The sequence below is a fragment of the Eleutherodactylus coqui genome, chromosome 6 (assembly GCF_035609145.1).
Source record: "Eleutherodactylus coqui strain aEleCoq1 chromosome 6, aEleCoq1.hap1, whole genome shotgun sequence".
Lineage (NCBI taxonomy): Eukaryota > Metazoa > Chordata > Amphibia > Anura > Eleutherodactylidae > Eleutherodactylus > Eleutherodactylus coqui.
The window spans coordinates 184,719,416-184,725,679 of NC_089842.1; positions in this window are offsets into that span (position 1 = coordinate 184,719,416).

Below are 6,264 nucleotides of genomic sequence, written 5' to 3' on the forward strand. Positions count from 1 at the left end.
GCATAATAGTTTGCATGTGAATTTACATTGACATTGGGGAAAGGTTGTGAATTCCGCGTCATCGCTAGGCAATGACATGGGAAAAGCAGGAGTTTAAAAAAAAATCTGTACTGCGCATGTTTGACGGTGAGCCATGTAGACCATCAACAGTACAGAAGAAAAGGGAAAACTACTCATACACGTGGACCCCGGCTGGGCACTGGGTCAAATTCAGCTGCAGGCTCCCGCTCCTTGGCTCACACTAGAAGAGGTGGAGCCCCCAGGTGGCCCTAAGCCAGAAGTGGCCCACTCTGCACAAGTGGTATAGTATGCTTGCTGCACTACTTACTAATAGGCAGCATACAGCATGTCAGCTATCATATACATCCATATAATAATCTGGCTAGTTTATCTACATGCACACACACATATCATGGCAGAGATGACATCTAGACACACATTGGAAGGCCAACCAGTATCCCCTTTCACTGGGTCCTGCCTTCTCAATGCCCTAATCACAAATCATCTACCAGCAGTCTGGTGCTGTGTGAGCACATATGCCCAGTTCACAGAGCTGAGAGTGTAGTGGTCCAGAGTTAGGGGCCCCTCCAGCACTGAATCTGTATGTTTTATGTGTGCTTCGTGTCACTGTTAGGCATGTTGAATGGAACAGCAATATCTGTGAACACATCAGGGCATAAAAGTGTTAATGTCTGGTGATGTCTGTAAAATGTATCGTTTTGGTCTAATTTTGTGTATTGTTCTTCCCAATGTCTAGTGCATGCGTTGAGATGTGTCAGGTGACAGAAGTAGGATTTTAGATGGAGTAGAGAGTTGGAGTTTGAGAGAGGAAGGGGTTGGAAGCAAGGTGTGATGGAGATAGAGGAGAGATGGGCTGTTGCTCTTGCCGGAGCTAAGCCATGGTGGAGTCTTTCCTTGTGAGAGGTCTTTCCCCTTTGGGGGTTTGGAATGCAGGACGTACAGAGTATGCGTGGGTGTGAGTGCGCAAGAATTGCATGTCCCTCCGCAGAACCGCAACTTAAGCAAGACCAGTAAGAAACTACCTGACGTTAGTTACAAGTGTGAACATGTTGGAAAGGTCGTGTAGTTGAGAGTGTTTAACCCAGGAGAGACATCTATCAAATAACTGCGACTGAGGATGTACATGCCTTGGGGAATCCGAACTGTTCGAGTGTAAGAGACAAAGCGAGAGATGTAAGCCTACAAGTCATTCTACAGATGTTGTATTTGCAAAGTACAAGTTATTCTTTTCGTATGGAAGAAGAAAAGTTGTTTTGAGTTAAAGGACATGTCCCCGATTTTTGGTCGAAAAGTCCTTGTGTGTGAACTGCTCTTTATTCAGGTTGGGCGATCCGTCGCTTGTCCAGGGACACTAGCGCCACGATGACAATCACTTGAGCACCACTGCTGGTAACAAGGTTGGGTTATTCTTCAGCCATTTGGGTAACACACGGTAGAGCTACTGTGACCTATTACCATCTTGTACCCCGCTGTCTCCCAGTTGAAGACCTGACACTGAGACATTGCAAGAGGACCCCTAGCCCAAGGTAAGACACCGACAACTAGTCATAAAAGGGTACCTGGAACAGAAACAGCCAGAAGCAAGGGCCATGCAGCAGGCTAGTATTAAAAAAAGAATGTATGTATGTCCAGTCTCTCAATAGGTAATTAAAATAAATTAATTTTCAAACTCCTCTCCATAGGGGACTATAACAGCTGCAGCCCTCTAGGACCTGCTGGGCATTGTAGTTTTCCCCACAGATTACATTCCGCAACAAACCCTCTTAAGGCTACCTACAAACGGACAAGTGTGATATTGGGCCATGAAACTCCGTCTGATATCGCACTCATGAATGTACGATTTACCCGTGGATGTGAGGCGTTTTTGCATCACATCTCTGAAGTTCCAATCTTCTTGCACATGTTTCCTGCGTGATAAAGTATCGAAAGACTTTCCCATTGATTTCAATGGGAAACCTCGCATCGCACTTGCATGGACATCCCACGGCATGCGAGAGTCATGCAATGCAGTAACCCCTTAAGGACATGGCCTATTTTGGGCTTAAGGACACAACAATTTTTGGTGGATTTTCTTCTCCATTTTTCAAAAGCCATAACTTTTTTATTTTTCCGTCGATGCGGCCGTATAAGGGCTTGTTTTTTGCGTGGCGAACTGTAGTTGTTATCGGTGCCAATTGTGGGTACATTTGACTATATTGTAAAACTTTTATTATTTTTTTTATGATCGCAGGGAGAGAAAATACTTCAATTCTGCCATAGATTTAACTATGTTAAAACAGCCTATGGCTGAGATCACATGAAAACCATGCTGATATTCATTTTTACCATGAATTGGCACTGTTTTGAAATTGATTATCAATGGCCACATGGTTCTTTGGGTAAAACTGCAGTTCACCTGCAAAACCATGCAAGCATGAAAAACTAATTAAAATGAATCCAGGCTGTCAGCATTGCGTATGATCTCACTCTTTTCAGGATATGGCAGTGTTTCCCAACTCCAGTCCTAAAGGCATCCCAACAAGCCTTGTTTTCAAGTTATCCTTCAGTAAAAACTCCTGTGACACTGACAATAGTTACATCACCTGTGCAATACTGAGAAAATCCTGACATGACCTGTTGGACTGGCTTGAGGACTGGAGTTGAGTAACACTGATAAATGCAGTCCCCTCATGTTAGGAAACAGTGATTTCATGTGGGGCTGAAGTTACAAACACATATACTGCATTATATATATATATATATATATATATATATATATATATAGAGACAAGTTGGAGCAACTCACCTGCGGATCACCGATCTCTCAGAAAATGGGCACCACACATAGACTATCTCCGGTAGACTTGAACTTCTTAAAAATTTGGCGCCTATTAACATTTATTCACAATACAGCAAACATACATAGCATATCACAAAGTCCATATTATCTGCACCCCACCTGGGTGTGAAACCAGGGTTGTCGTCGGGGCTTTCCTTCCTTGCTCCCACCTAGGTATGAGTCTAGGGTAGACTCAGGACTTTGCTAGTCCACCTTGGACCACCAGCCTACAGCACCTCAGCTCTGCTACGCCATCAATTTCTCCCTGAGTGTGGCAGGAACTGACTTTTATATTGCTTCCTGCCACACCCAGATGTTACCTATGGATTCTGAAGCCAGAATGCCCCACTAACACCCTCTGCAGGCCACTCTGAACACTGCATTCCTGCTATATATCTATATCTATATATATAAAGCTGAAAGCCCTCACTGACTCACTCACTCAGTCACTCACTCACTCACTGACTGACTGACTGACTGACTCGCCAAAAGTTCTCCAACTTCCCGATGTCGTAGAAACACGAAATTTGGCGCAAGCATAGATTATCTCCAAAATAGGAAAATAAATTGGGTCCCAACTCGATTATTCAATTCTAGCGCAAAAGAATTGGCGTCGAAATTTAATGTACATAATCTAAATCACTCACTTCCCAATGTCATAGAAACGGGAAATTTGGCATGAGCATTGATTATGTCATAAATAGGAAAAGTTAATAGGTCCCAACTCGATTGTTCAATTCTATGCGCAAAAGAATTGGCGTCAAAATTTTATGTACATAATCTAAATCTCTCACTTCCCAATGTCATAGAAACGTGAAATTTGGCACGAGCATTGATTATGTCATAAAAAGGAAAAGCTAATGGGTCCCAACTCGATTATTCAATTATATGCGCAAAAGAATTAGCGTCCAAATGTTATGTGCGGAATGCAATTTTCTCACTTTCCGGTGTCATAGAAACGGGAAATTTGGCACGAGCATTGGTTATGTCATAAGTAGGAAAAGCTAATGGGTCCCAACTCGATTATTCAATTCTATGCGCAAAAGAATTAGCGTCCAAATTTTACGTACGGAATCTAATTTTCTCACTTTCTGGTGTCATAGAAACATGAAATTTGGCACGAGCATTGATTATGTCATAAATAGGAAAAGTTAATAGGTCCCAACTCCATTATTCAATTCTAGCGCAAAAGAATTAGCGTCCAAGTTTTATGTGCGTAATCTAATTCTCTTACTTCTTGATGTCATTTTATATGAAGGAAACGTCGCATGGTTACCTCCACGTGGTGTTTCCTGGGTAACACAGAGAACTATGCGAAATGGTGAACATATGTTTTTCCTCAGTATCTCTAAAGTAACCACGACTTCATAAGATTTTCCGTGTGAACACCAGATAAACACCAGTACCAAATTAACTCGAGCGAAGCCGGGTATATCAGCTAGTCTATATATATAAAGCTGAAAGCCCTCACTGACTCACTGACTGACTGACTGACTGACTCGCCAAAAGTTCTCCAACTTCCAGATATCGTAGAAACATGAATTTTGGCAGAAGCATAGATTATCTCCAAAATAGGAAAAGTAATTGGGTCCCAACTCGATTATTCAATTCTAGCGCAAAAGAATTGGCGTCGAAATTTTACGTACATAATCTAAATCACTTCCCAATGCCTTAGAAACGTAAAATTTGGCACGAGCATTGATTATGACATAAATAGGAAAAGCTAATGGGTCCCAACTCGATTATTCAATTCTATGCGCAAAAGAATTAGCGTCCAAATTTTACGTACGGAATCTAATTTTCTCACTATCCAGTGTCATAGAACCAGGAAATTTGGCACGAGCATTGATTATGTCATAAATAGGAAAAGTTCATAGGTCCCAACTCGATTATTCAATTCTATGCGCAAAAGAATTGGCGTCAAAATTTTACGTGCGGAATGTAATTTTTTCACTTTCCGGTGTCATAGAAACGGGAAATTTGGCACGAGCATTGATTATGTCATAAATAGGAAACGCTAATGGGTCCCAACTCAATTATTCAATTATATGCGCAAAAGAATTAGCGTCCAAATTTTACGTACGGAATGTAATTTCTTCCCTTTCCGGTGTCATAGAAACAGGAAATTTGGCACGAGCATTGATTATGTCATAAATAAGAAAAGCTAATGGGTCCCAACTCCATTATTCAATTCTATGCGCAAAAGAATTAGCGTCCAAATTTTACGTACAGAATGTAATTTTTTCACTTTTTGGTGTCATAGAAACGGGAAATTTGGCACGAGCATTGGTTATGTCATAAGTAGGAAAAGCTAATGGGTCCCAACTCGATTATTCAATTCTATGCGCAAAAGAATTAGCGTCCAAATTTTACGTACGGAATCTAATTTTCTCACTTTCTGGTGTCATAGAAACATGAAATTTGGCACGAGCATTGATTATGTCATAAATAGGAAAAGTTAATAGGTCCCAACTCCATTATTCAATTCTAGCGCAAAAGAATTAGCGTCCAAGTTTTATGTGCGTAATCTAATTCTCTTACTTCCTGATGTCATTTTATATGAAGGAAACGTCGCATGGTTACCTCCACGTGGTGTTTCCTGGGTAACACAGAGAACTATGCAAAATGGTGAACATATGTTTTTCCTCAGTATCTCTAAAGTAACCACGACTGCATAAGATTTTCCGTGTGAACACCAGATAAACACCAGTACCAAATTAACTCGGGCGAAGCCGGGTATATCAGCTAGTCTATATATATATAAAGCTGAAAGCCCTCACTGACTCACTGACTGACTGACTGATTGACTGACTCGCCAAAAGTTCTCCAACTTCCAGATATCGTAGAAACATGAATTTTGGCAGAAGCATAGATTATCTCCAAAATAGGAAAAGTAATTGGGTCCCAACTCGATTATTCAATTCTAGCGCAAAAGAATTTGCGTCGAAATTTTACGTACATAATCTAAATCACTTCCCAATGCCTTAGAAACGTAAAATTTGGCACGAGCATTGATTATGACATAAATAGGAAAAGCTAATGGGTCCCAACTCGATTATTCAATTCTATGCGCAAAAGAATTAGCGTACAAATTTTACGTACGGAATCTAATTTTCTCACTATCCAGTGTCATAGAAACAGGAAATTTGGCACGAGCATTGATTATGTCATAAATAGGAAAAGTTCATAGGTCCCAACTCGATTATTCAATTCTATGCGCAAAAGAATTAGCGTCCAAAGTTTACGTACGGAATGTAATTTTTTCCCTTTCCGGTGTCATAGAAACCGGAAATTTGGCACGAGCATTGATTATGTCATAAATAAGAAAAGCTAATGGGTCCCAACTCCATTATTCAATTCTATGCGCAAAAGAATTAGCGTCCAAATTTTACGTACAGAATGTAATTTTTTCACTTTTCGGTGTC